Genomic DNA, 20,168 nt, shown 5'->3' on the forward strand with positions numbered 1-20,168 from the left:
TATCCAAAAAAGCACTAGTGGACACACGAACCCAAATACAGCCCATGCAATAAATAGCGATTCACACCCATGACAACCTAGGAAAGCTGTTACATTTTAAGTTAAAAGATGTCACCCTGAAATGCAATGACACAAATTTCTTTTACTGGTACGGGGCGAGAATTAAAAAAATAATCGTACAGCAGCAACCTGTCACTATGAGAGACAATGTATTGAGCTTAAACACTTAGCACTCAGTTTACGGACCACAGCACCGAGTTATAACTAACACTGGTGCACATCACTGTAGATCATATGGTGTGACTTCAACGCGAACAAGTATTGCTGTCATCACGTGTAGCAGTGAACAAGCAGACAGAGACACGAAAATAAAACACGCTAAACTTGGCCATTCGACGCCAAGTGATTCGCTTCAGCCCCCCATAGAATTTTGTGTGAATCTTTTTGGATGTTCCTTATGACTTCGAAAGCAACAGATCATTGGTGTTTTCTAAATAAATTGAACTTTATGGGGTGCAGAGCCCCTCAAAGACACAATGCTTGGCGAAAACCTATGTCGTTTGGAACAGGCATTACGCCCACCTAAGGCTCGGAACCTGTTTGAAAGCATCTTATTTGATAGTGAGGAGTTCATTTTACCGTATATAAGCAATTTTCACCCTCGCACTCGACGAGCTCGGCGCTTGTGGCATACACGATATTTGCAAACTTAGTACAAGTTTACGTTTTTTTTTTTTTTTTGCAAGTTGAAATTCAGGAATTTGTTCCGAATTTTTTTGTCGAATAGCCCTCGTGCTGTACTTTAAGCACAAAAAAGTACAATTTTCGCGAGCGCGCTGTAAGCCTCAGTAAAATCTCTGGAATTTCTGAATATTTCGGTTCCCTGTCGAAAAAACCAGTATGATTTAAACTGTAAATGTTACTGGTCAGGCCGGAAATGCCACTGGTCAGACTGATAAAAACTGCAAATCGGACTGGCAATACTGGAAACCAGTTCATTCTGGTCACTGGATATACTGAATTTTCACTGGATATACTGGAAACCAGTGTACACTTGTCACTGGCAGTACTAGAGTTTCACTGGATACACTGGCAACCAGTGTACACCGGTTGCTGACTGTACTGGATTTTAACGGGGGAGTACACTGGAAACCAGTCTACCGCACTGGAGTTTCACTGGGACAAGTGAAACTGGCACTAGGCACTGTACCACTGTACACCGATTACAGATCATAGTCCCACTGGAGTAGTGTCCTATAGAGATCAGAGATGTGTTATGTTTACTGATAACCTTCAAAAAGTAATTAGTCGCGTCACTTCTTTATAATGCATAACAGTAAATCGTTACTTTTGTACAGTATGCGGTCACTGGGTCATTAGTCATTACATTGTCTTCAAGTTGTTAACAGAGTTACATTAGCCGTCAAGAATATAATGGCATTATACATTACACGCTGTATGCACACTTGGGTCTCGAAAACATAATGAATTACGCGCTGCCGCATTTTTGTAACGCATTACCGGTAATGCGCTACTTCAAACATGATATTACATGGTTAATCAATTATGCGCTAGTTGCAGTCAATCCGAGTAAGTCGCCCTGATTCGCACATTCCCACGGCGTCAGTCCTGACGTTGCCCACTTCTGTGAAGTCGAAAACAGCGAGCTCTTTCACCATCATCACCACTGTCGCTAAATTAAAAAAAAAAAACAAAACGAAAACACTTGCTTGATTATCGAAACTCAAGGCATTCCTTATTCACGTCCTCATACGGAATTTGTCGGCTCAATACCATCAAAACCAGCACTGTGGAAAATTTAAGTAAAGTTTATAAAGTCACAAAATTATAACGTCCATTATAAAGTCACCAAACCGTCGCTTGTTTCGGTTGCAAACCGCTGTGTCTAGCAACTATGTAGAAGGAGCAGAAAGCAGCGTTCAGCGGGCTGCTAGCTCCCTCGTGGTTTCTTGTGTTCAACTCATGTCTAGTTATCGTTGAGTTTAATCGGCAAGATATACTGCATCTCGTGCGTGACGTTTCTTGTTGTGTTCGCTATTCGTCTGTTGCGTCTAAAGCTGTTGTGCCAGTGTCGTGATTACATGGCGTACAACTTGCCGGACCAGCTTGGATCTTGCCGGTAACGTATTATTTATTCGTTTCGTGTTACTTATTCACGTTAAGTTAACACTGGAGCGTTGTATTCTCGTCTCTAGTGTTTTTCCGTGCTCTACAACATATCTTCAATGCAGTGGGTGTACCTTCGCTGTGTGGGTGCAGGATTCTGTTCCTCCAGCGCTTTGTCTGCATCAATATGATAGATACTTGTGCAAAACGATATTGTGTTTCGCGTTGTGTGTGCATGAACAGAAATTCGAAAGTAATCTTTCCGATTCATTATGTTTATGCCGATTACTGTTGTTGCGTCGTTTCACCGTCAGTGCACAAATCGTGTTGCATTGTAGGATCAACAGATGCGGATGTGTATCATGGGTGGGCAGTTGCAAGCAGTCAACAAAGAAAGAGCCTGGTAGTGGCCTGCTATATTTTGAACTATGCATGTTCTGAAGCATTCAGGCTTTGTTGAGTGTGTCTTTGCCGTCTGTTCCAGCCTCAGAATAGTTATTTTCCACCGTATGTGTTGGTTTATCTACAATTTTTATCGCGCTGCCTTTGGCTACTGAGAACCATCAATCACTAAAATAATTTGGCTCATTTAGCAAGGGCTCAACAAGGTCAGAATGAATGAATGACCTTTTTATATTGGAAATTACATGTGTTGACAAATTTAAGTCGTCGCTTGGAGGGTAACAGATGTTTGTTGATTGTTGCTGCATTGATCACAGATACAACTGTGCCGTTTTGAAATATAGATCATGCTATTACTGCGAACAACGTAGAAGCATTATTTAATGTTTTCTTAATTGATGAGTGCACAGAAGAAGTTGCTCACACACAACATTCACTGTGTGATTTAGTAGCTAGCTCAACTTTTGATGAACTCGCTCTAACCCTATTTCCTTTCAGAAATTGGTGCCTGATGTCAAGCACACAAAAGAAAAGGGGAGGCTGCATTTGCAGCACATCACTTCAGAGTATATGTGAAAGCATACTTCAGCAAATAAGGTGAGCAACTGCTCAATGGCTGGTTAATATGAGTTCCCATCATGAACAATTTTTGCATATCAAGTGACGAAATTATCAAACACACATCTATGAATATATGAAAAGGACACCACGAGACGCTTCAGTCTGGATGTACCATATCTGATGAAAATCTCGTACCACAGAGGTTGCTCGATGAATGGATGGATTACAACCCTGATGAAGCAGCGTGAAGCTCAAGAGAACAACAGGTACCCGACACTATCATTGCTGGGCAAAATTTGTGAGTACAGTATACTTTCATTGCGGAAGCATGTAGTCCTCATGGTTACGGCAGTGCGTTTATTATTGGATCTTAGATAAAAGTCATTATTAGGGCCGTAATAAGGCCGAGGGCAGCCACCTCGTCTCTGTATTTTCCGTGCCCTTATTTACACCTGGTTAGTTGAACAGAAAGATGTCGCACAGGAAACGAGCATGTCACTCAATTAACTGTTTGAACTGAAAACTTGGCGCAAGAGGAAACTTCCGCCCAAGACTACAAAAAAATGTAGACTTAGAAGTCCATGTATATGGTGTGTTCTCTTTTTTGTTATTTGGTGCTGTTTGCTCCAGTTGACTTGAGTGCAGCTTTTCTGAATTATAAGTTAATTAGATAATCATAGCATGTTTCTTCTTTGTAGGGAGAGCACCTTTGGTGGAAGAGGCTCGTCAGGCGACTCTGTTATCTGGTACTTATTTGATCTATTCGTATTACGACACAACACAATCAGGGAATTTCAGATATACAAAGGAAGGACAAGTGCACACCACGCATACAATCACTTATATTGTGCCCTGGTCCATTTCAAAATCAACACCTGTTGTCATGCCTCCCCACATGCCATCACACGCATTGCATTCTGTTGTTGCCAGTAAGGTATTATGAATCTTGTTTGCTCATCATGTTGTAGAGGCAGTGAAAGCTCCCTGGTACCGACGCTCGTTGGACCAACGCTTTAGTTCGCAAGACGGAGGTGTCCGCATGTGAGAGATACAAGACATTAGGGTCGTTACTTTACGCAGGGAGTTGTATAAATATAAGCCTGAAGTTTTGAAAAGATCTCGAAGAAGTTTTGAAGAAATCTCGTCAATAAACACGTGCTCTAAAGTCATCCGAAATTGAGTGGAAAAACTTCCAATACGCTAAATGCTCAATTCGGGGAGAAATTTGGCTCAGCTACTCAAAAACTAGCTCTACTGGTTCGGTACAAATGGTTATGTAACTGCTGCCAAACAAGTTAGTGTGCATTCCTACAGATGTCTCAGTCAGGGCAATTTGGCGGGTAAAAATCTGGTTTCACTGTAAAAAGGCCACCTTGAAATGGCGGAAGAATCCGCTTAAACCCTGAAACTAATAATTATGCTCCTTATGCAACAAGTTCAAACTAACCTTGTTAGAGAGAGGCGAAAAAGTGCCCAAAATGTGACTGCCTTCGCCTTGAGGGATATACCATGGTCTGTCGATACCAAGTCACCATGCTAACCGTAATTGTTTTGCTGTAGCTGCTCCTGTGTGCGAAAATCACTTGCCATATGCATTTTTCTCTCATGCGCAATTTGTAATTGCTTAACAAACTGGGATGTATGAATCTTACTGATTGCATTTCGCATTGTACTGTGGATTCCAAAAACTAATTTTGAACCTGCGATATCATCAGTACCCGTGTAAGCTGCCTGTGCCTGCCTTTCTGCCCTCACCAACATAGGGGCACAGATCACTGCAACGTATCGTGTCAATATCTCTCGGTCCACATTCAGTTTCTCAGGGTAGAAAAGAGTAGGCACACTTGTGGAGCCTTCATTTACCCTGTTTGACCAGACTCCAGCATTCGCATCCAAAACATCTGGGTGGTGGGCTACAATATGGGCTACAAACAAAACTCAATCATTGTTTGTATCTTGGCTGAAGTACATGATGTACTGTATTCCAATTGGCAAATGGGAAGTATTGCAATAGCTCGTGCTATATCAGCCTGTTCTCTGAGTATATGGGCACTTCATGCAACGTATTCAAATGCAACGAAGGATTATGTGTCCAATATTTTCTTTTGTTGATACTCACTATGTGTACAAATTTCAGATTCACCTTGAGGTTGACAGTTTTGTTCCTTAGAACTTCATGGGCAGATGGAACAGCGACTAGTTGCATTTCGGGGCAACCGTACCAGAGAGCAGGCATTCATGCGCTCGTACACAGGCAACACCAGAGAAGCTGGACTCCATTACATAAGTAAGAACATGCTGCAGTTATTTTCTATCATTCAGTGAATGTTCGGATTCCAGCCACAGTCAATTTGCACTTCTTTCTCTGAGAAAATTGAAGAACCTGCTTGAAGTGTTCTCGCATATTCTGAATATCTCCCATATTTTTGTTTCAGGTGGCATGCCACTTTACATTGAGGGCCACCGGACTGACCTTCTAAAATAAGCAAAGCTAGAACTAGTCTGGTGAATTATTGCAGATTTCGTTTTGGAGATGTTGCCCAGCAGTGCAAAAACAGAACAGTGACACAATAAAGAAAAATAAATCTGGGAATAGTGAGTGAGTTGTTTTGCATTTATCGGTCAACACCAATATGCATGCAGATTAGGGCAGACTGCACTGCTTCTCAGCCTCTCAGGATGCCTGCCTCTCACAACACTGCGTGCAGAACAGGATTTCCAAAAGCCGATGGGCCTGCACCAATGTGACCACACTGGACTCTCCAGTAAAACCAGTGTCCACACTGTACATTCCAGTAACACCAGTGCCCACACTGGACCGTCCAGTAAGGGCAGTAACACTGGACTTTCCAGTAAGAGCAGTGTCCAGACTGGGTCAATAATCCGGTATGACATTGGTTACTGGTTTCCAGTCTGTCCAGTATACTGATCCAGTTGGTAATTTGTGAAAATTTCCCGACCTCCTCACACCGATAAATTCGGTGTGAGGAGGTCGGGATGGAAGAGTGATCAATTTGCCATTCGATGGACACCGTCTTCCTAGCAAGACGTAGCACAAAAATCTCGGAGGTACTTTTTGTTAAATAATATTTTTTAAATGAAGGCAACTTCGCAAACGTGTGACACACGAATGAACAATTGAACGAGTCATTCATAGAACACGTGTTTCCCTCCTTCTGGGCCGGACGTTGTGCAGTGAGCGCTCATCAAGCTGGCCATCTTATGCTCCAACGAAACTTTTATGCTGTTCGTGGTGCTGGCAACTGAGAGATAAGGAAAGACATGGGGGGAGGGGGGGGCAAATAGGGGTCCATTAAGGCGTTATGGTGCCATATGGCTGATTTTTGGCCGTGTGGCATCCGGCGTCCTTCACTCGTGTCGTTGATGTGAGTAGACTAATCACGACATCAAGAGTGATCAAGTATTGCCTGCACCGAACACAAGCTGGGGATGTGCCATTGTTTCTTGCTTGTATGTGTGTTAACTCATTCCAGTATTGGGAACAGATCCCTTCAACTGTCCACTCCTCTTGCACGTATGCAGTGCATTTCACCTAAAGTAACAAAAAACTGGCGACGTGCTCGCCGGAGGATTGTGGAACGGCACTTCCTTCTAGAAACTTTTCCTACCATTTGGAAAAGTTTTCGACAATTTTTAATGAAGAGAAATTTATTTTTCCAATTGAACTTTGAAAATTGCAAAGCGAACATAACTTTTTTAACAGCAATATGAAGCCCGCTACGGATAACAGCGGACCCAACAAAAACTATTCATAGTATAACAATCGAAACAGTCGAAAAAAATTCTGCCTGCTTAATTGTCGCAAAGAAGGGCGCACGGAAAGTGCGGGGAGAGGGGGAAGTGTTCACACCTGTTGTTTTACCTTTCCTTCCCCGCGTTGACCATGATGCTGGTGACAATTCTTCTATCAGAAAGAAAACAAAACATCCGTAGAGGACCTCATATTTCTGTAAAAAAAAAGGTTAGGTTCGTTTAGCAATTTTCAAAGTTCAATTGAAAAAACAAAAACAAATTTCCCGCAATTAACAATTGTCCAAAAGCTTCCTCAATGGTGGCAAGTTTTCAGAGGGTAATTGCCGAAAGTCCCACAATCCTCGTACGAGTCCGTCGCCAGTTAGGATGTTTTATCACGTTAGGTGAAACATCCTGTACAGAACTTACTTCGTAGCTGTGATGTACGATCTTTTCGTTTTGTGCGCCAACAGTTGAGATGTACGTATAAGAGAAACATTTTTGCAGTCACGGGTGCTATCACTTTCGATATCGGATCAGGTATTTCCGGGCATTTCTGTTGTGTACAAAGCTGTGATAGTGCGTTATTCAGGTCAGGTCTAAACTTTCTTTCATTCTGCTCTTGCGTGCAAGGGATACTTAGTTCAGAGAAACATGGGCGAGCGTAAGAAGACAGGCACATTTATACTGCTTGCCATGTGAAGACACTTTAGGGTGTAAACCTCACCTTAAAAATGGCTTCAGGGAAATCTGGGACTTTGCGCCTTGTTCCTTGGCTTAGATCTTGATTTTCGCAGTTCCAACTCACGAAAAACCGCTAACTTGACCCCCTGTTACCGTTGTTTCATGGCATCAGGTTTCAAGGAACAAGGCGAAAAGTCACAGCTCCCCCCAAATCATTTTTAGGCATAATGTTTATGCAATAAAGTGTATCCACACTGCAAGCAGTGTGGGTGTCACCAGTCCTTGTAGGCCCGCTCATGTTTTTCTGAAATGACTATTCCCTGTACGCAATGTAGCAAATGTAGACCCAGCCTGGATAATACAGTATCATAGCTATGTACGCAACAGAGGTGTCCGGAACTAGTTTATCTGATACTCGATAGCACCCATGACAGAGAAAATTTGTCTTGATGCGTATATTTGCACTGTTCGCGCAGAAAGAGAAAAAATCGTATACCACTGTTACTAAGTAAGATTTATATACATGCAAGAGGAATGCCCAGCTAAAAGGATGCTAATCTGTTTCCAATACAGGAATGAGTTAACACACACATGCAAAAAGAAAAACGATGAAAGAAAGAATGGCATACCACCGGGACTTACTGAGTGAAAACATTTTCCGTTTGTACGCGGTGCAAGTAATATTTGATGACTGTTCATGTCGTGATTACTCTACCCATGTCAACGAATCGGCTGACGGATGGTGCAACCATATAGTCCATAAAACCTGAATGGAAACATATTTCTATGTCTTTCCTGATCTCTCGCTTACCAGCACCACGAACTGGCAAAAAGTTTCGTTGTGCGAGGTTGATCAGCGCTTGCTGGCTGCACTACCGTCGGGTCTCGAAGGAGGGAAAGATGTGTTTGCAGTCGTTATTTGCTCTCCAATAATCCGACCGCTTATTGTTTCTTTACATCTAGTGTCTTGTGAGTGACCCGCCCAGTTGTCCCTTCGCTACAATGCGCCGCAGCGCGCAGACACGTTTACTAAGCTACCTTCAATAATAATAAAAAAATACTATTTCAGTTTAACAAAAAGTACATGTGAGATTCTTTTGATACATCTTGCAAGAAAGATGTTGCATTGAATAACACCCTGAGCACGCTTCTACCCCGAGCTTCTAACAACGAATTTTTCTGGCAAAAATGTGCATATCGTCAAATTTTCGCGGCTTCTTGATTTTTTACACCGACCTACAGTGAACCCGCAGCGTTGGATTCTGAAGTGCTTAAAGTACAACACGGGACTATACACGAAAAGAAATGAAGGAAGAAATTCTAGAATTTTACATTGCAAAAAAAAAAAAATCGCAAACTTGCAGAGACTTTGCGAATTTTGTGCATGGCCCAAGTGTCGAGCCCGTCGAGTGCGGCGGTGAAAAATGCTAAAACACGGTAAAATGAACTTTCCCCCACCAAATGAGACGCTTTCGAACTCGACGCTCTATGCCTTACGTGGGCCATAATGTCTGATCAAAGCGACATAGGTTCTCGCCAAGCATTTCATCTTTCAGTGCATGCCATATCGTTGGCATATGCCAATATTTTGCTGCTTTCCGAGTCATAATGAGCCACTAAAAATGCACATAAAATTCCACGGGGGCGAGCGGCACCTCTGCATCATTTTGCGTGGAATGGTCCAACTTCTTGTCTGGTTGTTCATTGGCTCCTATATGCCATGACCGCATACTAAATCTCACGCATTCGCATGCTGCTTCAGTATTGCTGTACAGGTTCGGTGGAGCATAGGCATAGCCCATTCTGTTGTTTGCATATTGCAGCTGAAAAACACAAAAACATAGCCTTCAGGATGCAAGCACCAATTCACAGGAGGAGTGGTATATGCATGGGGTGGTGTACGAATAGGAGCAGAAACAATGGGAGGTTAGAGGACTGCGTATACTAGTTTAAGTGATTCAGTTGCCTGGTCAGTTTTCTTGCAAAAAGGAAGGTTTTTGTTTTATTTTCATCGCTTAAGTTTAGTACCACATGCGCTTAGCAACAGATGTTACAAGCAGAGTAAAAAAAAAAAGAAGGTATCTGCATTTTAAACATGGGTTCCCGATTTTTCGTGGTACACAAAGGTGACGTCCACTGTTCATGAGACAAATGAGCTAGAGTTTTGCCCCTAACCACAATGTTTGAGAAAGAAAGCGCACTTTCGCGGGGTTCAGTGAGAGTGCTTTTGTATCATATGGAGGAAACGCATAGTTAAGTATCTGAGAAGTGTGTGGTCATGTGCCGGCTAATTATATGCACAATCGATACTAGCGTTTGGTAAACCTCTTCTCTGTCTTTGCTATGCAGCTTCTTCAACGGGAGTCTTTGTTGTTTCAACTTTAGACACATGTCAACAATGGCACATGAAGATGTTGCAACGTATCTGTCATAATGACCCCCTCCCCCCAAACCTTTTACAACACCCCGTAGTACTTGAAAAGTGCTGGTATGCTTCCCTCTTTTTTAACAATGAACATATATCCCCCTCTTGGATTGTGTTATCACAGGTGCTACGGATTGAGCTACGTATACAATAGTGTCTATCCGTTGCACGTTCACACGCACCTCTAAAACTGATGATATGGAGTGCGCCTGACCCTCTTGGAAGAATGTGCACAAAAGCTATATGTCACTATAGTTGTTAAACTAAGTTTGCATAGCTCAGATATAACATATAAAAATATACTCCACTTCTTGAAAATCAGTGCTGTCCAATTAAACCTTTCACTATGTGTGTGGAGGAAGTTTCTAGCTTACTTGTATGAGAAAGTGGCCAGGGATTGCGCTGTCCTCGAAGCTCAAAATATGCGACTTTGGGCACAAATGCCTCAAATTCGTATGATTCTTCTATGCAGTCGCATTGCAGTTCTTCAGAGTGATCCCAAGTCCCTTGCAGCACAAGCATCCGATCTCCTACGTCATTACGAATCAGAGCGGCACCTTCAACAAGCGCATGTACAATTAAAACTTAGGATATGAAATCTACGTAGAACGAGCTTACAGCATGAGCTGGTGTAACTCCTCAAACTCAATGATATGCTACCGTCTACTAAAGGAACTGTAAAGTGAATTTCAACCCAGGGTTATCTTATGATTTTATGAAAGCCTAGGAAGTGTGCATCTCAGTTACGAAGTATTTCTTTTTGAATCCCTTTTTTCTTTGGGTAATCGAATTTGAAAGATTGCGCAAAGCTCAGTACTCCCTCAGCAACAACACTGGGTTGGCTCGTGCAGACTACGGCTAGTCTCGGCTTTCTAATCCGCCTCCCGGTCTGTGGCGAAGCCGTAATGTTGTTTGGAGGTCTACGTCGTGTGTTGTCGATTTTTCCAAACTTGAATGCCCTCGAGCTTGTGATAGTCCAGCAGTCACGCCCGCAAAGCTTTTGTTCTTACGAGTGCACCCGGGAGACGCAGCATGACACGATATCATCCGCAGAATCGTCGACGGAGGATGAATTACTCTCATTGCCGTCGTCTAGCCGCCGTGGGAAACACTCTTCATGTGTAATGACATTGTTGAGAACCTCGCAGCGGAAATATGGCATTGCTCTTTCGGTCGAGGTGTGTTTGCGGCAAATGCGTGACGGTGCCGACGGTTGAAGAATGCCTTTGTTGGCGCAAAATGAGACGTTACTGAAGCAGCGCAGCGGTTGCATTTCAAGAAATCTGTACTTTAAAATACTGTGGCTGAAAACTCCCAGGGAGCACATGGTGGGCTAGTAGACTTCTAAATGATGTCTAAAAAAAAGAGATAAGAAATGCCATAGAATGTCTAGGCACTAGACCAAATGTCAAGTATCCATCCACTAGACGTCAAATAAGACGTCTAACGTTACGCCACCTAGCCATCTAGGCCTAGACATCCGATGTCTATATACCTAGCCGAGATTTATACATTCTTTTGACCTGGATGTCTGGAACAGGGTCAGACACTTAACCATGTATTAGACATGAAGTCTACAGCTAGACCGATTTTATCCCTCCATTCAGGCGACAGGTCTAGGTACTTTACTTTAGCCACCCTTAGACGTACTTTAGACCATGACTAGTCCTGCTACTGTCTTGGCATGCATTCATGGAGAAATGTGATATAATTGATATCAACATGGATCTCAGCATGAACATTTATTCACAGTAAACCACACACGAAGTCTACGGTACAAAACTCAGTCTAAAACTTGATTGACTTTGCTGCCAAGCAGGCGTCTTGTGTTTTGACTGAGGAGTGTTGAACTGGCAGCAGGGTGTTGATGGCCACCTCATTCCTTTCTTCCAATGAGTGATTGTTGGTGCTGCAGCACTGCCTCCAATGACTCACTGTGGCTAGAAAATAGAACAAAACATGTCAGAAAACATTATGTAGCCTGCTAGTTCTAACTAGTTTGTTTAGTGGCTATGCACACTCTTTCACGGGATGGTTGTCTGGCCACATCAAAGCAAAAACTGTATCAACACTGATCTGAGAGACACAAAGAAAAGAAGCTGCACATACAAAAATCACAGGACTGTTACAGCTACACAACACGAATTGCAGCAACAGCTGAAAATCTGTTTGTACGTGACCACCTGATGTGGACGCTAGAGCCCTGCACCGCAAGATACTTGCGGATTCGGATGAATATTTATCACTTTCTGCGGTGTGCGGATCGGATGCGGACTGCTCGCGGTCGGATTGCTGCGGGGCAGCGGATCGGATGCGGATATACCGCATGCTGTAATTTTACCACTAGCAATTTATTTGTATTGCGCGCCGACAGCGAGCGGATGCCTGGGTTCACCTTTGACCATGCACAGCCAAGACGGGAGAGAAGGCATTCTGGCGTCCACACGAGAACCGGCGAGGTAGCGTTCCACGTGTTCCAGAAGTCTCTCCATATCGCGTTTGTTGAAAGGTTTACCTTTGCTTGTCGTCGTGAGTCCTTCCGTGAGAGCATAGAGGCATCCGAAATTATACCAACCTTCTTCCGGCAGTGATTACGCGTCCTTCGAAACTTCCGGATCGGATGCGGATATTGCGTTTTGCTCAGCGGATCAGATGCGGATGTAAACGGTTGTGTATGCAGCGGTGCGGGTCGGATAACGTGTGCGCGGATGCGGGTCGGATGCTAAAAATCTTAGCCGCGCAGGGCTCTAGTGGACGCTTCCAGGATCTCAGGGAAACGAGGATGTAACAGCTGTCGCTGTGAAAGACACCTGGTGATAGTACATCAATGTGACAGGTGTTTTCTCATGACGCACGACCTTACCTGGTCGAGCAGGCGGCTGCAAAGCACTCCGTGATTGGCGAAGCACTTGCATCACTGCATTACGCTAAAACAACATATGTGCTGCTCTCATAACTTTGGTGCAAAAATTCTGTACAGGATAAAAATAAACACTGTGTATATTATAAACGACAATACAAAGCAAGAGCTGTATCACCACGTCAAATATTATGAGGTTTATTCACATGACGTCATCCGCAGGAGACCGCCACTGTCGCTAGCAGGCAGATTTGCTGCCATCGGCCTTTGTAGAGCTCGGCCCTATTGTAGATCTCAGTCAAGCTGTTAGCCATATTATACTTGTTGCTCTGTGATTTGTAGAATATCCAAGCAATTTCCATGTTTTCGGTGTTAATAGTCACCTAAAAAGCATAATGCAGCGAACAAATGCAAGGACGTAACATTGAGGGACCTATAGTATGGCGCTGAGGTGACTTCAGTGAATAAACCTTTTAGGAACTCAAATCTTGCATTACTGCCAGATAGCTGTTTGGGTGAAGTAAGACGGAATGACATAGTCACGCTGTTCTCCATACAATACCAAGGATGTTTCAAAACGACAAAGCACAGAAATACTAGCTTGCTCTTTAGCAAGCTTCTGGCAGTCCTTTCTTCTACGTCGCACTTCCCTACTGACTTTCACAGCATCTGAAAAAAAGGTTCGATTTCGTTAACCACACGACAACCATGTAAATGGAAAGCAGTTAGAGCCTTCCACCAACTGTATTTGCAATATTTTGTTGACAAAAAATTTAAAGAGGCTCCCTCTAGAGTAAGATTAGGGGGCACATCGAACACCAGGAACATTGGAGGACAACAAAGTCACTCGTCAGAGACAACTGCTTCCCCTTACCTCACAGGGAAGTGTTAAGCTTATGTGCAAATAGATGTTTCGTAGGGTTGGTTACCACTATTTTCATATCCACCGATGCAAGATAGTCCAAGCACCTATAAAAAGAAAAATGCAGTTGCTATGAAACCATGATATGCAAACAAAAGTACTTGCGCAAAATTTTCAGTGTGTGGTTTCACGACCAGCGAAAAATGCAACAACCGAAGCCGGGCTGACATGACAATGAACTAACCAGCATTTATGTTCCGGCGTGTCCGCCCTGCAAACCGTAAATGTCGACTTTCGTTGACTCAAGACTTCAATAGTCATCGAAAACTCGTGAATCTCGATGGTAAATTAGTGATACCGTATTTGTTTTAGCACAAAGACGAACCAAGGCACTTACTGAAACGATGTACTGCCGAACATACAACGTCAATCACTACTTTGAATGCAAGTGCAGTCAGGTCAACCCACACTTCCAATGTGCTTCAATCGGTGATACGAAGCCGAAATAGATAAAGGAAACGACAATCCGATATTATGCCACGCATCTCTACTACATGCGATTTGGTGCACAGAAACAGGCACATACTTTTAATGAAGAGTGAACTCACCCTTAAACTTGAAAGCCAGAGAACAAAGAAACGCTGTCCACCACAGCGTACTCTGGGAGCTCTCCTGGGCTCAACAGTTTTTATCACTGGACAGCACGGCGTACGTTCTCGCTGTGCTCAAAAATTGCAAGGCAAAACGTGCGGGAGATTAGAACTTGAAAATATTTTCGTATAACAACCGGTGGAGTACAGCCGCTAAGACCCAACTGCTACCAGTTGCTGCCCGTTGCGTTTGAAGTTTCAACGGTTGAAACTGAACAGGTTCGAACTGGTTGGATGGATGGACGATGGATGGTGATTGGGTAGACGGGCAGACGTCATTTCCATTGCTTTAGCTCGTGCTTATTGAGTACTTATTGCTCGTAATATTCTTTAATTTCCGTGACCGTTCATTATAATTGGCCAGCAGAGGTTAAATGTTAAATAACACATATGCCAATCCAGCGGAAGTGACACCAACATCATCATCATTATGCCATCGCCATCGCCGCCATCGCCCTCGTCGTTGCAGTGACGAGTGACGAGTGTCGTATTTTGGTGATGTGTGTGTTGAAAATGGGTGTTCTTTTTGCAAACATTTTATCGATGCCTTTGCTACTGAACTACGGTTGTGCCTAATATGTAGCGTATTGCCTCTTCAGCGGTTTCAAAGAGGTACCATGCGCAGTTTCAAGATTTTTTTAAGGGTCCTGAAATCACTGAGTCTTACGTCAGATTCCATTTTACTGCTGCAGCTGTGTAGCTTGTGGGAAAATGTTATGTGCAGTAAACAAACATCTGCCATCTGCTGCCCACAGTACGTGCAAAGTGCTTCTGTGTTTATGGAGCAATGGTGTTTATAGTGCTGCGCTGAACGATTCGTCGGAGTCGTCGACTTTTTTATTGACATTTAAGTGATTCGATAATTTAGTTGCTGATGACTGAGTTGGTGTAGCGTAGTATTCTACAGGGCAGTTACTGACGTACAAGATTTACATTTACCAGCAACGGTAACGCGCATCAGGAACGCTAGTTCAAGAAACATTGCCCCGAACAAATGCGGGCTTTCGTTAAGAAAACAGATATATATTCAGTAAAATAAAATATTACTTCACAGCACTTAGATTCTGGTAATGTCTTCTAGTTGTGGATGCTATATATATGCATGTCAGTGATAAAAAAAAACTCGGATCATCATATGTATGGACATTATTTAAATTATCTAGTACCTCAGTCAGACTGCCTTCATCTGACTGATCTTTTGTTTCAATATATGGGCATAGAACTCACATAGCATGAAAGACTACATACTATCCATTTGGTCATAATATAATTTGACAAAGTTAATGTGGTCCGTTCGTGCATAGTTTCTGAAAGTTGTTACAGAGTCCATTTTTATTACCTCAGTATGATCATTTGCAAACAGATTGTACTTGCTGCTTCACACATGTGTGATCGAAAGTAACAGAATAAGGAATTTCCTTCATGTATGAGGATCACCCAACAAAAGTTCCTCTGCTGTGAACAAAATAATAAATCTATAGCATAACATTGAAAAAAATTATGTACAGATTAGAGCTCAACGTTACTGCTTAATATAGTCACTATATTTAGCTGAACATTTTCGGTACTGTGATATCAAGTATTCAATACTGTATTGTCTGTGCCATGCTATGTCCTGTTGACTCTGTCGCTTCCCCAGGGGAAGGTGAATATTGCGTTTGGTACATTACGCAGCGTAAGCATCACAAAAATCGATTTGAATTTGAATTGAAACACATATATGTATTATTCCTGTGTATCGGTAAATACATACCTCGTGTGCACTGGTGTTCGAATCGTCAGGCGTCACAAGGCGAAACACTTGTGTCGGGACTGCGGTCCGCATGACAAGTTTTCGGCCGTCCGCTGCTACCATTTCGTACGAGTCGTCAAGAAAAATGGGTTGATCAAATACGGCGTGGCTGACGAATGTCTTGACCGAGCGCTTGCAAGAACTTTCGTTTCCGCGCATTTTGCGTTGGAATCTTGTTGTACACAACGTCCCTTGTCAAAAGAGCACACTTGGTGTATCTCCGAACATTACAGTAGATACCTGGAATCGCTGTCAGGCGAAGCTTTGTTCAATTTCGGCAGGAAATGAACTTTTTTGCGTACACAAACGTCGCGAGGCCGCACTACACGCCATCGCCGTGCGATATGGCTTGGAGGAGAGCGAACAGAGGGCGCTGACCGCGCTGACAGTATTTTGGAATACTGTTTCTTCGATATTTTGAAGAATTGTCCCAGTAATTCTTGTGATTCTAAAAGTAGTGTTTATTGGAGATTAGCAGTCGGTGATAAGTTCATTGTGTATTACTTAGGTATCACGTGACGGGAGTACTCCCATCATGACCTTTTTAGCTGTTGCGGGGCACAACCTACCGTCCGATTCATTTTTTCTAATTTATGCTGTGTAATAATTAACGCGCTTTGAGTGCTTAGGCTCTATGTGAGGCATCACACAGGCAAACACTACGAGGTCGCACACAGAAACAGGGGGATCAAATTCCACTTTACAGTTCCTTTAAATATACACACACTATAAATGTGATTGATTGCCATGAACAGTAAAAGCACACTTACCGGTCCGTCGAAATCATAAGACTGAAGTTATGATCTCATACATGGCAATATCCATGAATCTTTGACCGCTGTGTAAAGTCCCAGTCCTGGCGACGTTTCGAAGGCGAGACTCTTGAACTGAGCATACTTAAAAGCTACTGAAACATTTAATACTCGTTGCCTTCGCTCCGCTATACTTGCTCCGACGTCCATTTTGAGAAACACCACGGAATGCGTTTGCCGTTACGCAATCGCGAAACCGCGAAACCACCGAATTTCCGGTGTGTCCATTCCTCCAATGAGCATCCAGGCTCGTTTTACGTCACATCTAAAGGAAGACCGTTGTATGCAGGCTAGTCATCGCCGCAGATCGGTGTCACTTCCTTGTTTGGAATAGTCCGCCGCGCTTCAGAAGCGAAACATTTCGCGTATTGCTTGGAGATACCGTGTACAGTGATGAAAAAAAAAGAGGAACACGCTCCCGCACACGCTCCGGCGCTTCCTCAGAGTGACACGCTATCAGCGAACGGGACAATACGGACTTACAGACATATGCCAGGTAACCCAGTGTCCGTACGATCCCATTCGCTGCTGGCGTGACACTCTGAGGAAGGAATGTGCCGTAACATGTTCCGCAAACTTTTGCACAGCACTGTACCTTCCTATTGCTAAAAAATAAGAGCCCGCCTTGACTTCTGGGCGGGGGGGCCTTGAAGTAGAATTTTGGGGTAGTTTAGTCATCACTGCAGAAAACCGTTCATAAAGCAGTTGCTTAGGAGCCCCCATGCATAACTTCGCCGAACAACTTCTCGTTACGGAATTAAAAGAACAAGTGCGTACCACAAAATCGTCCTCAAAATGGGTCACGAGGGGAAAGGCACGACCTTGTCCCTAGGCCCGGATCGATACGACGGCGTGACGCAATGAGGTTCGTGTGACATGCCATCAGCCAGGATAACAGCTGCTAGGTTTCATTTTTGAAGCTGTGATGGGTAGACGGATTGGCAGTACTTACGAGGACTATCCATGTCACAGGACGTCAGCAATATTCGGATTCTCTGAAGTAGTTGGTGGGTTTCTATAGGGGAGGGTTGTTCCGATATCCCATTGTTATTAATCAACACGCTCAAAATCCCAAATCGGCACCGTCTACAACACGCGGAGAACTGTATTCAAGAAACGTCAACTAACCTTGGTCTCACTGTAGCACTCTACAGGGATTTTCAAGAAGGTCCCCCGGTTGAATAATTCGGACACAAGTCGCGTTGTCGAAAAGCGTAGTTTTCAGTAAGGATCCCTCAGAACACCGGCCAAGGACTGAACAGGGAGCGTTCATTTGCAGACACCCATTATCTAAAATGAAGCGCCTAACTTTTAAATTTCAATTCGGACACTTTTGGAACATTTAATTGTTTTAGCGAACATTGAGCTAAAAATATTCCACCAAACAAACAAACAAAAAAGAAGAAAGAAAAACTTCGACATTTAGTGATTTTCGAGTAATTGGTCTAAACTCGTTAATATGACGAAGGCCGTTCCCCGCGATTTTGGTCATAAAGCGAGGTGTCATATTAACGAGAAACACCTGTAAAACATCACACCTCTCCGCCCCGCCCCCCGCTTTCACACACACAGCATGTGTATCTACTGCATATTCTGAGAAGCAGAGGATTTACTGATCTATTTACAATTGATTTCCGGTAGAAATCGGTCAAAAATGTCTGTATTGTAGCACTTCCAATTTGGAACTTCTCGCCAGTCTCTACTGTGTTTTCAATGTCCTTCTGCTTCTGTCCGCTTGCGCTTAATTCCAGTCAAGCTGAATGAAGATAGACCAGAAGTCAGGGGACATCATAATTGACATACTTTTTCCCCTGTTGGGTACACTAGTCAAGGCTTCTGCTCTTGGGTTTTGTGTACCTGGCTTTTTATCGAGTTGCCATAATAACAGGGAGAAATACATGGTGTTTCTATGCGGAAGAAACCGTCACAGAGTGAGGGTGCCATATTAACGGGAGTTCATATTAACGAGATTGTAATTGATTTCTGTTTCCATATTTCTTGCGTGGAACAGTGTACCAACGCGCTCTTTCGCTCAGCTACCCGGCTGCCAATTACATGTTTATCCAACTGATTCACGCGCGGGTATGACGGAAGATATGGAACAGCTGTAAGAGAGGCCCGGTATGCCTTGTCCTTTTCTAAAAGACTAGTACACAGCGCTGGCAGTGGATTGATCGTCATCATTACGATAAAAGGACGTCACCTACGAACGACAGCACGGCAGCGCTGCGTACAAATCTATTTAAAAAAAAAGGGGGGGGGGTATTCCGAATGCTCTCTCGGGGCTGTTCATTTTCTTCATTTTCTTAAGTTCAAATGTTAAGAATTTTACTTGATTAATCAGCCTATGCAATGAGGTGCTGACTACTCAGTTCTTGCCGGATATCTTAGGAATGTCTACTGCAAACAAAGGTTTTCGATAGCGCCACCTGCTAACGAATTACTCAGCCAGGGAACATTCGTGAAGCATCCGCATAGGCCTCCCATGACTATGAAATAAGCAGCGTCGCCTCGCTTTGGGTTGCTTGAGCCCGTCCGTCCTGCCAAGCCAAACCGTCGCTAAGAGGTGAAATTCCTTCGCAGAAACTACTTCAATGAACATCGAAAACACGCCAAGCTGACACGTTGCGTTGCTCAGTGATGTCCTAATCTGAAGCACGGTCATTCTCATACTTCGCAGATATTAGCTTTAATTTTGCAATTTCTGATTTTGGTATTGTTCATATGCAAATATAGGATTTTGAGCGCTGAGATATCGTGGCGTACCCTCCACGGGATGCGAAAATAATAGACGTCGCGCACTTGATCTCTGCGGGTCAGCTAGGTCAATCGCTCTTGGACAACAGCGCACGCCATATGCTACGCAATGCACCACAGCCTATAATGAAGCACTTGTGGGTAGGGCCCTCATTGTTCCTTTAAAGGAGGTAAGAACTCCTAGCTGCATGTATTTAGATGCGGGTGTAATAGCTGTAATATTGTTCTTCTACGCTTTGTAATTCTATTTACAATTTATTATTCAATACTTTTCCTTCATAACGTGTGCAACGTTAATACAAAACGCCCATTTTTTTTTTCGGATACGGGCAAGTAGACGCACCGCCATCCAGATACCTCTATCCATCGTTACGTCATTTGAAGAATCGTAGCACCCAATCAGACGCCATCGCGGAGGTACACATAGCGTTCTGCTTTACGCTCTTCAAAATGAACTTCACCACATGACACGCGTCTAGCCTA

General features: G+C 43.4%; 1 protein-coding gene and 1 long non-coding RNA gene across 4 annotated transcripts in view; one reads left to right on the top strand and one right to left on the bottom strand.

Moving 5' to 3' along the window:
• The window catches only part of LOC135372798 (synaptic vesicle glycoprotein 2C-like), a 767,922-nt gene that overhangs the window by 150,617 nt on the left and 597,137 nt on the right, over window positions 1–20,168 (bottom strand). The window lies entirely within an intron of this gene.
• On the top strand, window positions 3,794–5,559 carry LOC135372788 (uncharacterized). Its single transcript, XR_010416112.1, has 3 exons — window positions 3,794–3,836; window positions 5,228–5,377; window positions 5,526–5,559. It is a non-coding gene; the product is annotated as an uncharacterized LOC135372788 (long non-coding RNA).

Source organism: Ornithodoros turicata, unplaced genomic scaffold (assembly GCF_037126465.1).
Source record: "Ornithodoros turicata isolate Travis unplaced genomic scaffold, ASM3712646v1 Chromosome17, whole genome shotgun sequence".
Taxonomy (NCBI): Eukaryota; Metazoa; Arthropoda; class Arachnida; order Ixodida; family Argasidae; genus Ornithodoros; species Ornithodoros turicata.